General features: G+C 37.5%; 2 protein-coding genes across 2 annotated transcripts in view; one reads left to right on the top strand and one right to left on the bottom strand.

The window, feature by feature from the left end:
• Nucleotides 1-17,598, bottom strand: part of LOC124416157 (nuclear migration protein nudC) — a 133,314-nt gene that overhangs the window by 79,152 nt on the left and 36,564 nt on the right. The gene's annotated exons all lie outside the window — the stretch shown is intronic.
• The window catches only part of LOC124416160, a 94,469-nt gene that overhangs the window by 44,744 nt on the left and 32,127 nt on the right, over nucleotides 1-17,598 (top strand). The window lies entirely within an intron of this gene.

The following is a 17,598-nucleotide window of genomic DNA, read 5'->3' as shown; positions in this document are numbered from 1 at the left end:
AACGAAAATAATTTCTTACTAGATATTTATATGGTAGTGCAGATATTTAAATAGTTCAACATCGAAGTTGCAAGAAAAAATGAAAGTCACTTTTTATATCTGTAACGTATGCGTACCTACATACATATAAACGATGCACGTTACCTGACAAGAACAAAGTACAATCCCTGATTTAATCGAAGAATATTATTCCATAAATCGAGTTTTTGCCGAATAATGTTTTCACTTTATTTACAGACGATCACATGCGTACCGGTTTTCGCAGTGGCTTGCCTGCACTTTATCTGTCCGTGCTACCGAGTCCGCAAAAAAAATTATCATCAATTAAACAAAGCGTCTGCAGTTTGCAGCACGTTATTCGCATGGCAATTATCGCACGAAATTGCGATACAGATGGAGTATTTCCGAGAAATCGTAAATATATTATACATATGTAGAAATCCGTGTTACGTTGACATTATCGCAAATGAGGAAATTCTTGAAAAAAAAATATATATATTATCACGAACTGAAAGTATCGCGAATCTGTCCCGATAAAGTTTCAAGTTGTTGTTGAAGCAATTTCTTGATACTGCAATATATGACCAATATAAACACCCGCAAAGAATAGAAATCGTACTGCACATGAAACAGTTTGTGTAAAACTTGTGCAATTTTTACAAGAGTTTTTATGGCCAATCTATATTACACGAAATTACAGACTTGAAGAAATTCTGCATCGATATTATATTCTAATATGCGAAACTGAAAAGTTTTATCTTCAACGCGCCGCTTTCGTCACAATTTGACACGACTTTAGCGAATTCTCGTTTTAAAATTATAAATTAAAAATTGAAAATTCAAGTTATTTGACCTTTCCATAATTTCCAAGTTTTCGGAAGCTTGACAGCAATCTCGACAGAAGTATACTTTACAGATATTCAAGAGAAAGCAATAGCGTTGATAATAACATAAAATTTTGGTCTTTGTACATCGTACGTCTCACAATATGTCGCAAGATAAAAAAAAACAGCAAAAAAACTCGCATGACTCTTCCATAAATTGTAATAATCAGTATAACCGAATATCCGAGCAAGAATCGCTTATAACGAATTAAATGAAAATTTGGATATCCACAGTAGACGACCCATCAACATGCAATAATCATCGATTAATTACCTTGCGTAATAGAAAACTGACAAAGAAATCAAGGCCAATCGACGAGATTTCCGAAAATTCAACTAAAAATCTTGTGTACGAACTAGCATAATAATAATAATAATAATAATAATCATAATAATGCAAATGAAACCACTTGACGCAGAATTGTGAATGCATACGGTAACATCGCGTAGGATATTTATAGATAATCAGATCGATGAACGAGAACAAGTTTTAAAACTGCCGCAGCTGACTGCTGGTTTGGTATCAGCCTGTCGGGAATCCCGCGTGGCTTCGCGTCGTTGGGAAATAGATATCAAAAAACACCGCAGCAACCGGATTCCGGACAACGGATATTTCCATCCTATCCGGGTCCAGGCTCGATCGACACGCGTCGTATCACACGCCAAGTTTGTGTGGATAAAAATCTAGCCAGCCTCTCGCTCGATCGCTGGATGCAGGATCTGCAGTCTGGACCTCCGCTTATCGTGCATGCGCGGTGCAATTCATAGGCATAGAAAAGCAGGCGAAGTGAGAGTGAAAACAGGATACGAATGTGCACCTTTGCGCGGGTCGTAAAATTGCGCGAAAAATATGACCCAGTATGAAATTCGTTACGTATTATAAAACTTGTGGATTTTAATGCAGAGGCGATAATTTCAAGCCTCGGAAAATTTCTTGGGTAAGAAACATTGGATGAGCATGGAATGAGGAATCGCACGAATAGTTTTGCGCGTAACATTCGGATTCTAATTAGCGAGTAAATGGACGAATTGATGTTTTGAATTGATTTCCAAAAAAGAAGGGGAAAAGAAAATAGAAAAATTTATTAAGCTGTTTTAGGAAATTTTCTATTACTGGTACAAGAATTCACAGGAATAATTTGTAGATGTTTAAATAGATGAGTTGAGAAGGAAAATTATTATTTTTTCAATTAAGAAGTAATATCACCTGTAGATATTGTTTATCGAGTAAAACTTCGAACCGGAAAGAAGCTTTTAGTGCAATAATGGCCGGCCACGCTTTCGATGCATGGCGCAATAACAAGTATTAAGAGTCAAACAAAATTTTCCTTCGAAAGTTGCATCCTAAAAACAAAAAACCTTTTTTTCTCTTCTGAGTAAGAAATTAAAGTATTTTACGTCTTATCGAATACTTTTTCCACATACTTCTCGATTCTACATCTTCTTACAATTAATTATACATGAATTCCTGCTCTATTATTTTGTAAAATAAAATATCCTCCACAAAAGTAAGGTGTATTCTCTGCACGAATATTCGGAAAAGGCTAAATTTTGTTAAATTACTTGATTCTAAAACCGTAAGAGTTTAATAAAATAACGGTCTTAGATCACGAAAGGATTGCGATAAAAATTACGTCATCGTTAACGCGGTCGGTAAATATAACTGTTCAAGAAGTTAAAATTTGATCAAAAAATGTCCTCGCAAAAGTCGTGGGGATTTGTATTGAAAGCGTTTAACATATTCAATATATTTCCAAGCGTATAGATTTAATGTTACATCTTAATAGCGAATAATTATTCATAAACGACGTACGGATTAATGTATATTTCAAAAAATGGAGAACCAATTCCCATTTTTCACTCGATCATTACCGTGGGGAACAAGTTTTGTCTCATTAATATAAATGAAACGTAAAATAACAATCGTTTCTTCCTTCAGCATTTGTGTGGATAATTATCGATTTCGTCGAATTTAATTCTAATCTGCACCAATGATGCACGCGGATGACTAGTACATAACCTTCCTTAGCTTGGTCACATGATGATTCAGTAGACTGGAACGATGAATAACTTGTCTTTGGCTGTTAGAAAAAAAGCCTTGAACGGCTCGTAATTGGCCAACGAAAGCGTAATTAATTAGTGGCAGGGATAGATAGGTAGGTACCATAAGGTAAACGTCTATGACGGAATGGATTACATCTACTGATGACCCTCAGCGTTGAGTATAAAAGGCCACTATTGGGGTAAAAAATTACGTCGTCACAGCGATAATAACGCGACCACGATTATACTCGTATTTCGCGAGGAATATTTTCATCATGGCGATATTATAATATTATATTTCGGTAGGTCAGTATAGAATTTACTATGCTAAGAAAACGCGGAAATTTTATTATACCTTTTCAATGTCGTCTGCGTCATGCAATATTATTCTACTTTATAAGTCAAGATGCCACGTTGTAACTTATTCTTAGCAGGCGGTGTTACCGACTGAGTTTAGTGGTTTTGAGCAGGATTTATGAAAGAAACTATCTAGTAGAATAGTGAAAATTTGAGTTGGTAACACTGCAAAGTTCGCGCATGCGTATCGGACACTCAATGTGCTAAGATTCACAGTTTCTTCGCGGTACAAACGGCTCTTCTTCTCTTCCTTTCTCTGTAGTTAAATGACCGACTGAGCATGCGCAAGATAATCACACTCTATTGGTCAGCGAAATAGCAACGCGACAACAAGTTCATCTATATTATGTACAAATAATTACTAGAACCATCAAATACTGGCGATTGACGTATGACGAAAAAAAAATCAAATAACCGACGTTTTTCTCGATGCGAAACGCGATAAGGAACGCAGAGGAATCTAGTGGTTTTTTGGCGGGGTTCGTGAAACTGTCTAGTGGAATAATGGCGATCTGCGTTGGCAAGACTGCAAAGCTCGCGCATGCGTAGTCGGTGAGCCAATGTGCCAAGTTTCACAGTTTCCTCGTGGTATAAACGACTCTTCTTCTCTCTCTTTCTCTGTAGTTATATGCGCGAGCATTATACTGTTTATTTTTCTTATACGTAGGTACGTATTGTGTGTACATGTATACAGTATGCGCATGCATACATGAAGTTGCGAAATTAAATCCGCATCTAAATATAACTTCCTGGACTGCGGACAGAGCGAACCCATTAATACATCATGCATCAAACACAATAGAGAATACTGATCCTACCACCAGCTGATTCCACATCTGTTCTGTAGGCTGATGCGATGCCTTAATGTTCCGAAGAGATTGCGTGTACCGTTAATGCCGCGTATCCTGTTCAACCGATTAGGAAATCCCACAGTATTACATGAATGAATCGCCAACATCAATCTTTGACCCTTAACTGCACGATCGTCATCGCCACTTCCAACCGCTTTAATTTATCCACCAACTAGATTGTTCCGGAAAAGTCGGTTAAATTATAAGTAATGTTAAGGCGACGAAACATCGAAAGCAATATTCAGTATATTGTGCAACTTTAAATTCACTGAAATAGTTGAACTTGTAATCTATGAATATAATTTTCTTACTTTACCACGGTTTGCTGAATTTTAGACGATTCCTTAAAGCGGTGAAAAGACGATTTTTTCTAAAAATACATCGTTGCATTAACGTTAAGAAGTTGAATCTCCTCATTTGTCTTATTTCGTGACTTTTGTAATACCGTGATTAAAAAATTTTGTCTACATAAATCCAACACAACTATCTCCAAAGTTACAGGATGCGAAACCGGAAATGAGAGATGTTTGCAGCTGTTGTTAAATATGAAAAAATATTTATTTGCTTAACCTACGCGCGTTCCCTGGAGGAGGAATAGAAAGAATTTTTTTTTCTGAAATCTTAGAATGCTTATTTAGAGGATTTTAAAAATAGTACACTTAAAAAATTTTCCTAATGAATCCACAAATTTCTTGATAATTTTAAGTTTTTCAGGTTATTCCAGAATGCAGACACCCTGAATTAACACAAAATCGTACTCCAATCGTCAATAAGTAATTTAAATTGTGCCGGAACACTGGAATATATTGCAATAAATTTTAACAAATGAACAACCATTTGCGGACATAAATAAATTTGGTCGTGAATTCACACACAAAAAAATTCAAAGCACGATTTACCCTCCGGCTTGTCGCTATTTAGAAATGACGCAACTTACATTCGCATTCTCAATAGAAAAAATGATCAGCGAACAAAAACCAAATGATATAAAATAATATACTGCCAAGTTTTTATCGTCCACCTATAGTACAAGATCGTAACCTACGGCCTGATCTTTCCGTCACTTTTTTTATGTAGTAGATACTGTATACATAGATACATACCTAAACACAATGCATGCGGGAGCAACGTACTCTGGTTGAGAAAATGAAAGAAGAATTGGGGGAAACAAAAAACTAAAATAAGAGTGAATTTAATAGCTGGGAAACTACACGGATTTACTTAACCCAGATCAAGTCGTTACTTTTATCCTTTCCAAGAACTAGATTACTCGCAGTTTTATTATTTCTTATTATTAATATTACCATAATGACATAACGTTTGTCGGGTGGAGAAGATTATTAAAAAATGTACATAACAGGTATACAAGACGTTCTAAAAATGAGCCTCGTCAATAGACAATCAGTGAGCTGATTCTTAACGACGAAGGTTAAAATATGGTCGCTAATTATAACGTGATAAATTCATTCCCAAAGATAAACGATACTTAATTTCTTTTTTTCTTTCCAACACAACGAATTCTAATCACAAAACACGTGAGCATTCAGATATTAATCAAAGATCTTTATGACGTTATTATGCCTCGTCAATTACGAAAATTGTTCTGGGTTTGAATTGGTCAAGATTGGTCACGAGTTGTATCCAGTACTTTTTTTGTACTTTTTAAAAAACTAAATCAATCTTTGACCATTTGATGAAGAAAATATTGAAATTTCTTAAAGTTAAAAAAATACTAAACACACAATAATAATAAATTTTTTAAACACTCATTTTGGCAAATTGAAATTTGATCATTTTCTCGAAATTCAAGCAATAAATAAACAACAAACAAGACAATAAGAAAATAAATAAATAGACATTGTTTCGGAATTTGTCTGAAGGATTCCAAATTTACACAAGTGAATGAAAGTTCAAACAGTATCGATATATTTGCGTTATTCATTCTAATAATAAAATTTTCAAAGTGCATGAAATTTTTATCGAAATTTTTTATAAAAAATCAATTCAATTCTGACTAAAGTATACAAGAAAAAGCAAACACCAAGAAAAAATGGAAGCTTAAATCTGTCCAATAATTTCCATTACCTAGGTGAAAATCAGCGCTATAATTAACCAACGAGTTTTGAGGTGTTCCCCGTGATGTTTGTCATACTTTTTTTTATTTCTCCTTTTACTATAGCACTTGCGTCATCTCTGTCGTCAATTCTCTTCCACTTGTGAGTCATCATCGCGTTGGAATTCCCTAATGATGCGCGCAAAGAAGTGCACATATATGTATATAGTCGAGCGCAATGACTTGATTATTGAAACAAAAATAAATTGCCCTTGTTAATACAACCAGGAAAGCGAACAGGAGTTCGACTTTTTTTTCTCCAATTCAAATACCTGCTGAATGATGTGTGCAACCTACCGACTCACGAGTTATACGAGATATATTAATATTAGCCTCTGAAGTGAACACCTGATCGCACAAGCTCGCTCACTCATTCGATATGTTGCGTAACCGATGGAAATTAATTTTTTCGCACACTGTACCTCGGACCGTTCGACATGTGTTCCAGATAAAGTTACTCCACATAAGAAGATTGCTTGTGAATATTATTGTAACGAAATATGCGTCGTACAAAGAAATGTTTCTTTCGCTTCCTACCGAAGAATTTTTCGCTCAATAATAAAATTAAAAGAATCCTAGTAAAAAGATGCCCCTTAAATCCAATTTCAAAAAGATCTCAGAACTCAAAGTTTTCTCAATTAATTTGTCTGCAATTGTGTCATTTGGTTTTTCAGAGACACTAAACAGACATTCACAGACGAATTTTATAAATAAATTGACTTTCGTGCCAGGGTTTAAGGGGCTATTTATTAATTATGTAAGGGTCCCAAGGGGGAGGGGGGGGTGGTTTAAGAAATCTATACATGACCTTATCTCGCGAAGGGGGGGTAAAAGTCATTCTTACGTAATATTTTAAAAGTCGGAATGTGCAAGAAATGTCTCAGGAAACAAAAATTGCACAGAAAATTAAAGACCAGTTTTCAAAACTACTAAAAATTTCTATTTAGACGGTCCACAAACTATGAGATCTATTTTTTCATTTCTAATATACAGTTTCCTTGTTATTTAAACGGGGAATATTTAATTCGCCAAAAACAAATTTTGGAATTAAATTTAAGAAATATCCTTCCGTGAGGATTCTTCTCTTACTACTTGTGAAAAAAGTTTTTCAGATGATAGCGATAGAATAGCTATTTTACGGTATGGGCATTGAAAAGTAAAACGAAGAGTGAGGTTATGTCGCGATCTGTTCGACGAAGCTACTTTATTCGGCAGTTCGAGATGCGCACTTCGAACTGCGCATCAAAACTGCGGAATAAAGACTTTATTCCGCAACTTTGTTCGCTGCCGTATAAAGCGTCACTTTACGAAACGAAAACTGCCACAAAAAGTGAACTTTTCAATGCACATGCCGTAAAAAATATATTTCGTCCCGACGAAACGCTCTAATGTGTTAAATACGTAGATATTGAGCAATAATGTACAGCTAAAATACACAGACTTGATCGAAATCTTCGCAAATCACGATGATGATTCGGCAGTGAACTATGCGAGTAACACCTACGCCTCACTTCCGGTTGAATATTGCAAAATGTTCGTTCATTAACATAGCGGGTAGGTATACAGTTATGATAAAAAGAAATTAATTCCGTGTATAAAAAGGTATACATATATATACACCATGTGTGCTTACACCGACGCTTTCTTCAACTCTCGCCTTGAACCGCAACTCGCCAATTTCAAAACCTACTATTCGTCGCAAATTACGATACGTACTCCGTCTACCCGCATTTATATGCCTCTCATTGATCGAAGTTATTCGTTGCAACCTTTACGGGGAACTTGGTTCGGTAAAAACTGAGATGTTTGATTATTTCAGCAAAAACAGTTCGCTGTACTTCTAAACTTCGGATACATTATATAAAAATTATATTAAATAAAAAACTGAAGTCTCACCAGAAATATTGTTAAGCATTTCGTAGTATTGTCAAAATTGCTTGTGAGAACTAACAATTCTGAAAAGAAAACTGTATAGGTACTTCTAACAAAGATTTTTACTACAAATTTGAAAAAATATTCAACCACTGCTAAAACTCTGATGTGTTTTCCAATTAAATTACATATCAATGGTCGAAAATATTTGCAATATTGTGAAAAATATTTGCAAATTTGACAATTCATAATACTGTATATTCTCTTCAACAGATTAAAAAAATCACTTTGAATTGCAAAAATTATTGGCACCTTCAGAAATACTTCATTATAACGCTTATTGTAAACTATAATTAAATACAATCAATTGAAAAGAGTTTTATAAAAAATAAAAAATCACTTATTTCTTAGCCCAGTCTTATCGTTGGATAACGGAACGACGACACATTCAAGTATTCACTAATTTTTGCTCCTTTTTGCAAATGGGAAGGAAAGTGGATACAATCGGTCTAATTAATTGCGTAGTAAAGGAGGCGTGCGTAACTCGGGCCGCAAGTGCGTCGGAAAGGTCCCATCAAATTTTCAAAGCATATTGCACAAGAGTCTTAAACTCGTAGGTATAAATATTGAGGAACGTAAGCGCGCAGCGGCGTGGCTTGAAGCACGTGGATCATACCTACATATACGTTCTTAGGTAAGTAGAAAAGAAAGTGGGCAGACACATCGGAAGGACTCGGGCGTGAGCTGTAGCGCGTTATGTGTATCCACGCATGACTTAATATGTATTTGGGAAGGCATTGCGTAATACGAAACAGCCAATGTAAATCTGCGATTAGCGTACATAACGTTGAGTCGGAAATTTTTTGGATCTTTCCTGCGTAATCTCTCCTTTTCTTGACAACCATACCGTTTTTACCGACAGAGTAGAGTTTCTGGAGCGGTCGGTAAACGACATTCGCGAAACTTGAACTCGAACCGTGTCCGACCGGATGGTGAAAAATAATGACGTCACACGCGAGGACACTCCTTCTGCGTCTCGCCCACACGCCTGCGCACGTTTCATCAAAGGAGCAAAACGTAACCTGAAACACCAGCAGATTTCTGGATTCGAGAAAGGAATACCTACATAATCTCGAGGCGAACGAGACCGCTGCAACTCAAGTGCATCATGCTACAAACGACGAACTGCATAAAAGGCTCGCTGAACGTTGCCGCAGATTAGCATCAAAACACTTTTTGCCCCTTAGAGAATTGAACGTAGGTACTCACGGATGTGGCGCAGAATCGCAGGCAAACAAGTAACGTCGACGCTTGACTGGTGCGCCTGTAGACGTGAGATTGCGATGAATTCAATGTTAACAAATTGCATCACATATTTTTGTTTGTTTCAACTCGGAGCTATTTTCACACATACAACTTATACTTGCATCGCGATACGGCAGGTAAATATGTAATTCACATCCTAATTAGCATACGTGATATAAGTTGTTGCTCGAAATATGACCAAAAGTAAAGTGAGAAGTCCTCGCCATGCGCGTGGAAGTTGAACACCAACTTTGTCTCTAAGGATATTTTAAGGGGGATCCACATCGAATTCTAACTGCGAACAATTGAATATCTACTCACCAACGATGACTAAGCATTTCTTCGAATGAAGTGGTCTTTGATATCTGTAATTAGTTCTTCGCTTCGGGTTCCTATCTCACAAACTCACCAAGTTCAAATGTAACAAAAAGTAAGTGAAAAATAGACAAAATAAACAAACTGGACAGCATTAAATGATTATCATTAATAGACACTTCCTAATTTGAAACGGCCATGCGGTGAGAAAAGAAACACTAGACAAATCTCTAGACGCTAGATTGACAGATGTGGGCATCAAAAATGGCCGGCTGACGGCAAGAACTTGATGTGAAAAAAGGGCCATGGAATCGAAGGATTCTTCCAAAGCTAAAGGCACGTTTTAACCGTCTAATGATGCATGGAAGAAGCATGGAAGAAGAGCCCTGAAGTGTGGAAACGAAAGTATACGGAATATACGAATAGGTATCTTGGCTGACAATGAATTCGAACCGCACAGAGCGACGTTTGTTTCTTTGGGAGGTAAACCGACGTAAAGCCGAGGTAAATGATTAATATTACACTTACGTTTAACGTAAGGATGACAGTACCTAGGGAGTACAGCAAGTCGCGTGTACCCCAATTAAAACGAGGTTGGCGAGCTCCAAGTGGAAACAACAAAGCGACAGTGCCATAAATGAATCAAGTTGGCGTAGGTCAGTCTGATCATTAAAACTGTCTAGACTCTGGCGTCGGAACGTCCAATTAAACTCACCGTGTACATTGAATGATACGAAAATTTTGTTACAGTATAAAAACAATGAAGAACAGATATCGACAGCAGCGATCAGGATTAAACTCACACATTTGCATGCAGTATACAGTGCAACACTACGTCTGCTGAAGGTAAATGTCACGTTGAAGTGAGTCTTTCAAGTCTTTTCAGTTACTCCAAACACGGACCCAGCTGATTCCGGAGACAATGATAGTTCGACTAAATCTGTACTCTCGAGTCTTGACAGAGTCGACTTGTGGAGAAGGTTCCCTTGTAGCCAAACTCAATACTGGCTGTAGCATGATTTGAACGAAGGACCGATAATCGAGAGAAGAATAATGTCGAAGATTGGCAGGCCCTTTCAAACGTGAATCAAATTAACATCGTCCCTGGAGGATATAAAAGTTCAATATCGCGCCGGATCTCGATGGTTCCGAGGAAGTAAACATTAAGAAACGTAACGAGATTCAAAATCAATTTGTTCAAATGAATGGAGCAAGAGGTTGGAGCCAGGTAACAAATCGTGATTATAACAAGTGATGGAGGACTAATTGTAAGTAGACAGGAAATTGTATCGCGGCACAGCTGCGTGACGAATTTAGTCAATGTATCCAGCAAAGGGAGTCCTCGGCTGATACTCAACTATATACGTGAGATTAAAACCATATCCTTGTAATATCCGATGATAAATGATCGAGAACTGAAACTACAGCATCGCAATGGAAGCCGGAAAATCGTGAGCAATCATTGTCGTATAAATGTGTTCGTTTTTGACTGCACGTCGACAGGCAATTTAGGAGTAATTATACTCGTGACGAATGATTTGTGTTTCGGTGAGACTGTAATTAAAGTTCAAGTTCTTCATGGTATTCAGGTATTAACTCTTAAAAACGATCAAAAATAATTCGAGTCAGCTGATACCAAAACGAAATACAAACCAAGGTGAAGTTAAATACAATTATGAAAAGTTTCTCTGATCGTGAGCCACTTTCTTGTGACACTGATGTAACCTTGTGCTTATAATAGGTTATACAAGGGATGGAGGTGAAAAGCAATGAATCGAAGAGCCACTTCCTAAACGGTGACGTCAATTCTAAGAAAGTTACGAACGATTGCGACAATTCAAGTAATTCGATTAAAATAATGACCAAACGTATGGTATGTATTATATGCATGTTCCTCATGCTGATTCCTCCGAACGTTTCCAGGGTCTTAGAAAGCGGTGTACAACCGGCTACCTGCACCTGTACGAAACCATGACGTATACACATGCGTGCACCCATGCCCACCTTCGCCAAACTACCGAGTGATGCTGATCAGTCATCGATCGCAACGTATATTTTCAATGATTAATAAGATCATGCATACTGTTAACGAGGAAGTCAACTAAGAAAAATATTAAACGCACTAGCAATATCTTGTATTCTTTTTTATGAACATTTGATCAACCACATTCTATGTTCGATGTTGGTACTCACTTCGTATGTCCATCAGGGTTTTGTCAAGAAGCATTGTAGACTTAAAATAGTAACTGAATCCACTAAAATGGGAGTTCAGATGAGAAGATCCGTTCGTTTTGGAGCTAGAAATGTTCAACTGGAGACTTTTTTGTCTATCAGATTTCATCATTTGTATATTTATCCATTATTGCATGATGACATACTTTAGAGGAAATAATTATTATAGTCTCCGACGACGAATAACAACGCGTATGAACAACACAGGCATCTGAAAATTAGATTACCTGCTTGAAGAGTGTTAACTTTCTGGACAGAATTAATGCAGCGATGCTTACCTCATACATGGACGACAGGATTACACAGAAACTCTTTCAACGCCGCTGATTGTAAGTCGTATCTACAGAGAAGTAAGACTATCTTCCGGCATACGAGACAGGTCTAAAAAAAAGAAGATGACACTGCACGGACAGCTATGGCTCATCACAAATTAGTCGACTCAAAAAGTGATCTTATATAAGGTTATCTGCATCAGGAAGCTGCCTACGTCCAAGGCCGAGACTCTCGTTTCTTTTTTCATAGGCGAAACAAAAATGTTGACAAAATGGCATGACCAGAAAGGATGGAAGTGTGTGAGACTCTGACTGGAATGAAACGGTAATGAAAACCATTTCAGTGATGACATTTAGAAATATACAGCTGATGCGTGGTAACTTTATGTCGACTTATGGATCAGAGTGAAGCGACTACGTTCAGTGTAAATTGATATTTTTCTACGATTTAAGTTAGAGATGAAAGATAATTGAAATACACTCTGTGCATTCAATGGAAGACAAGCGAAATCGTCACGACGAATAGCTTATAATTTTTGCTAATGATTGTGATAAGAAAGCTTTAGAAAGTGATGAGTACTGAACTTAAGGGACGGACAGGAAACCATGTGGTTGACGAAACTATCATCAAAATTGCGTATGTTTCCTCTACGTGAGTCTGTACGACTACCAGTGAACGTTAGGAAACTTGACTGTTTAAAATTCTAATTTCAAACCGACAACTAGCTTTTAGTATACGGAAGCGACGAATAGCTTATAATCTCGTCGGGTTAATTCTAGGATAGTTTTTACGATCCGCGTTTACGTTTGAAATAAACATGATACGCAAGTACGTGTAAATTGTATATAAGTTTGGTCATATCCTGTTTTACGTCGATTCAAAAATTCGTCCTTTCACCGCACCGCATCGCAATGTTACTACACTTTATCACTATTCTGAGAACGAATGATTATCAAATTTTGTAATCTCAATTCCGTCACTTTTCATGCGACAAGGTTTCACCCGCTATGAGATATTGAAAAATCGCTAAAATCCGTTCACCATTAGGATCACCTTCAATCACAGACGCGTACAAAATAAAACCCAAGTACTGGCTAAACGGTCCTGAAAAATCTACCTCAATTGCGTAACCGAATTGCAGCTGACTGTGAGAAGTTGTACCCTGGAATATGAGAAACGAAGGCGGTAATGCGAGTAGCTAAAAGTATTTATCTGAAGTATAATCAGAGGGACAGAAATAAAAAAGAAAATAATAATAAAAAAATAAAAAAAAAATAACTCAAAAGAGGCAAGAAGCATGAAACAAAAACGAAGGCTTCGCCGCATGAAGCGAGGCTGACAAGCCACCAATGATTCTCATCTCCGTTAAGATTTAAACGTTCGCCAGATGACGAGGCGTTGGGGTAAACCAATTCGTGTGGATCAATCTACTATCTTTCCAATAGATCAAGACACGTGAATCCTGAATTTCGGGAGACAGAAACTTTCGCAGACACCTACCAAGGTCCACATTCCGTATATTTCCTAACGAAAATCACATACCGGACTTTGTAGTGAATCAGGCTTAACCTTGGCTGCCGTTGCCCCGGTGTAATTGCATCGGTAGAATTAATCACGACGAGATTCCGCGTGCTGTTGCTCTCGTCGGGTTTTGCTCGTTACAATGAAAAGATCAGGAAAGCAAACCGACCACCAACCGCCCGATCGATCGATCTATAGATCGAAAACTTAACCGGCAACGACCTCGCCGCTCCATTATACTCGATCGAAGTCCCTGAACCAGAAAAGACAAAATCCGTACTGTCTAGCCGATAATCAAGATCCAAGCACCTGAAGAATCGCCTAATCTCTATCAGACACATTTCTCAATGTACCTATAAATAGGACCACCTGTCAATCACTGCATATCCGTGCTCTAATGACAACTTCCGGTCGACGTACTCGCAGCAACGACACACGTGAATGAGATTGAACACTGAAATAGGACAGAACGAATTTGCACTTCCGAATACATCCACGTCCATCACTGTTACAGTATCGTTGATACTTCGGTTGGACAGCTTAAGCTAAGTTCCAAGCTCCCGATCGTTCAAAGAACGAAGCAAACATTTCCTAAAGTATCCCATAAATATTCCCAAGAGTTTATACTGTGCAAAGTGTTGTAAACATACGTGCATAAATGAGGCGTCGGCTACGGTAAATGATTTCGGAAATCAGTTGTAACAATTACTCATTGTCACTTTTCGTTTCGGACACTTCCTGATCGCTATGCCGCGTAGAAAGTCTCCGGTGTAACCGCAAAACGTCATGTCGTACATAAAGCGTACAGCCATCCAGCGTTTTTTAGTGTGGGTGAGTGTCGAATGAATGTGGGTGTGGATATCCGCGTGAGCATTCCTTTCAATTTGTTAATCTAAGGTGTTTATTCGTAACAATAACACTATTTTGCATCAGATCGAAAGTCAATAGATGCGGGTTCCATTTTCAAGCTTGTAAGACACAGAAAACGTGACGAAATCGATCATCACTGATATGAACTGACTATCTGACAACCGGATCTGACAGCCAGCTGGACATGTTGCACTGATCGGTGTTCGAATATCATGATAATTAATAGCAAGAATCGGCAGACGGATTTTCGTTCGATCGCGATTATTTCGCGAAAGATCGCGACCTTGTCGGTGGCTCCACGTGCAGAGTAAGCGCGTGTAAGGAAGTCCCAAGTCCTTGTCTAAAATAGAACAGACGCTTACGGAGTTCGTGCTAACGCTCGGAGGATATGAAAAGTCCTTCTCTGACCGTCTAGGCATCTAGGCGTATAGAACCAATAAGAAACTTGATTTACACTCAGATAATACCTCGCCTCCAGCCTCTTGTTATTAGAAAGGAAAACAATATGCATTATTAGAGCCACTGTGCGTGAACAAAATGGAATCAATTACGTCCAAAAAACGATTACGTTTCAGCCATAATATTGTTTGTTATTTAGACAAGGTATGTGTATACATAGGTATATACATATATACGTGAAAACGGTCATTAATAGTTTGATAAAATTTTTTGATAAATTTTCAAACGTTCGATCGATAGTTAAAGAATTATTTCTGAAATGAGCGTTACGACTTTTTAAAAGCAACCTTAACGAGCTTGAGATTGTATCTATCAGGCAATCGATCGATCGATTGGATCCGAGTAAACGAGAATAATAATGGAGACAAAAGAATGCAATGTCGGAGAACGCGATCATGCATCGGCTGGTGCAGCAAACTAAAGTGCTTATAATTGACGGTTTGAGATTAATTAAGGTTTTAATCGAGCAGTGGGTTGTCTCTCGTATCTCGACGAAGACCTCGAGACGATTCCGATCACGCTGCGTCATACGTGCGGCGTAAAAGCGCATGCGTGTAACACGCGGGTATAATACTAAACCGCATGTGTACCGCGTGTGTAAGCAGGATACACGACACATTCGCCAAGGTGTACCACGTCCACAAATCATTTTAAATACATTGGGCATGTTTTCACACGCGGCGCTTGTTCCCTAAGATCGTCTCTCGATTAAACGAGCATTAACATATTCCCCGATACCTCGCTATATGCAACGTAAGCATTTTTGTATGAAAACGGAGACCAAATTCAGTCTGCAAGACTCTCCAAGCTGCTACCGTTTTCAAATGCAAACAAGTTCGTGTTGCCCAATCAAGACTCACCTTCTACGCGGTGTAGAATTGTCACACTAGTACCAGATGATACCGCCAGTTAGCGCGTTTCTTTGCATTTTTCCCGGTAGAGAGAGGCGTGTGTTGAACGACCGAATTCCAACTAATTCAATAAATTCTAATATTTTTTTTTTTTTTTTTTTGCCCGTAAAATTGTCTCGTTTTTTACAATAAGAAATAAACGGAGTAGATAAATTCTTGTACGTTATACATTTTTTCACTTTCTAAATTGAAATACAAATTTTCGATCCTTCTTAAACTGAACCATTTTTACTTCTAGTAGTCGAACATCTTCTAGATTATTTCTGATAGTAAAGAATTTCCGTAGTTCTAGTACACGACTCCAGAGAATTGTACCACTTTCAATATCTAGTAGGATGAAAAAAAAATAAAAAATAAATAAAACGAGAAACGTTTAAAACCTACATATGATATAACCAACGTAGTGATATAAGATCTGATGGGCCGAGACACAGGTGGGTAGATATTCTGTTTCAGTGTTGCCATGCCGCTGAGGAGAAAAAATGAAAAAATAAATATTTCAAGGCGACTTACACGTATTACCATGAACTAGAAAATATTTCACTACTTACTAGAGAAGTAAAATGTCGATGGCAATACAGCATATTTGTATGATTTATATTTTTTCCTCAAAAAAAGTTTTACTAATTTGAAACTCCATCGGTGAATTTACGAGAGAGACGTTAATCAATTGAAATAAATCCCGCACACTCAACAACCTCCACTTTACAACGATGATCACATATAATTAGGCACTGCTAATTATAAAGTATAATATAATACCGATAGATAATAACTAGTCGCAAGTAGCAATGCTGCTGAAAGAAAGGTATGCATATAATAATCTGCAAGAGAAAAGAAATAATCAAACGAATTGAGCACAACGAAAATTAGTCATATAACAGTATACTACAGAGGTAGCAGACAAAATCCGCAAGGAAGTTCGCCCGCCCACCAGGTGATCACGATCCAAAATAAAACAATAGATCACGCAAGCATACGTGTATATATATATATATATATATTATACACAGCAGACAATACAGTGCGAAAGACACTAAGAGGATCTAGCTAATGACATACACGCGGTAATAAAGCGACGGAGGTCGTTGGTCAGGAAATGAAAAGTTATCCGGGTAAACCTGTATTATAACGCAAGATTGATAAAAAAAGAACCGTTGAACAGGTAACGAATGAAAAGAAATAGATGACAAACTGAAAGAAAACGAAAAAAAAAAAACAAACAAACAATAACAAGCGACAAAAAATCAGAGCCCGCGCGTTAGCGCGAGAAGTAAAGCAACAAATCAAAAAAAAAACGCTAACAATAACGACGATAAAAAAAACAAAAAAAAAAAAGAAGCAATCAGTTATCAAGGGAAAAAAATGTCATTTCATTGTAGAGACGATCGCGGTCGAATAGTGAAAATAAACAAAAAAAAATAAATAAAAATAAAGAAACCTTCTCGAGTCAGACATCCTTTTATACCTACCCGTGAGAACGTGTTTAGACCTATAAATCGGGCGGATACCCGATCGCCTGTGGATCACGAGGGGCGATTTTCAAGATCACGAACGACCTTGCGCACCATCTTACGGATCCGTAAAAGCCT

The sequence above is a fragment of the Diprion similis genome, chromosome 2, assembly GCF_021155765.1.
Source record: "Diprion similis isolate iyDipSimi1 chromosome 2, iyDipSimi1.1, whole genome shotgun sequence".
NCBI lineage: Eukaryota > Metazoa > Arthropoda > Insecta > Hymenoptera > Diprionidae > Diprion > Diprion similis.
The sequence above is the reverse complement of the archived record's forward strand: the minus strand, read 5'-3'. Positions and strand labels throughout refer to the sequence as shown.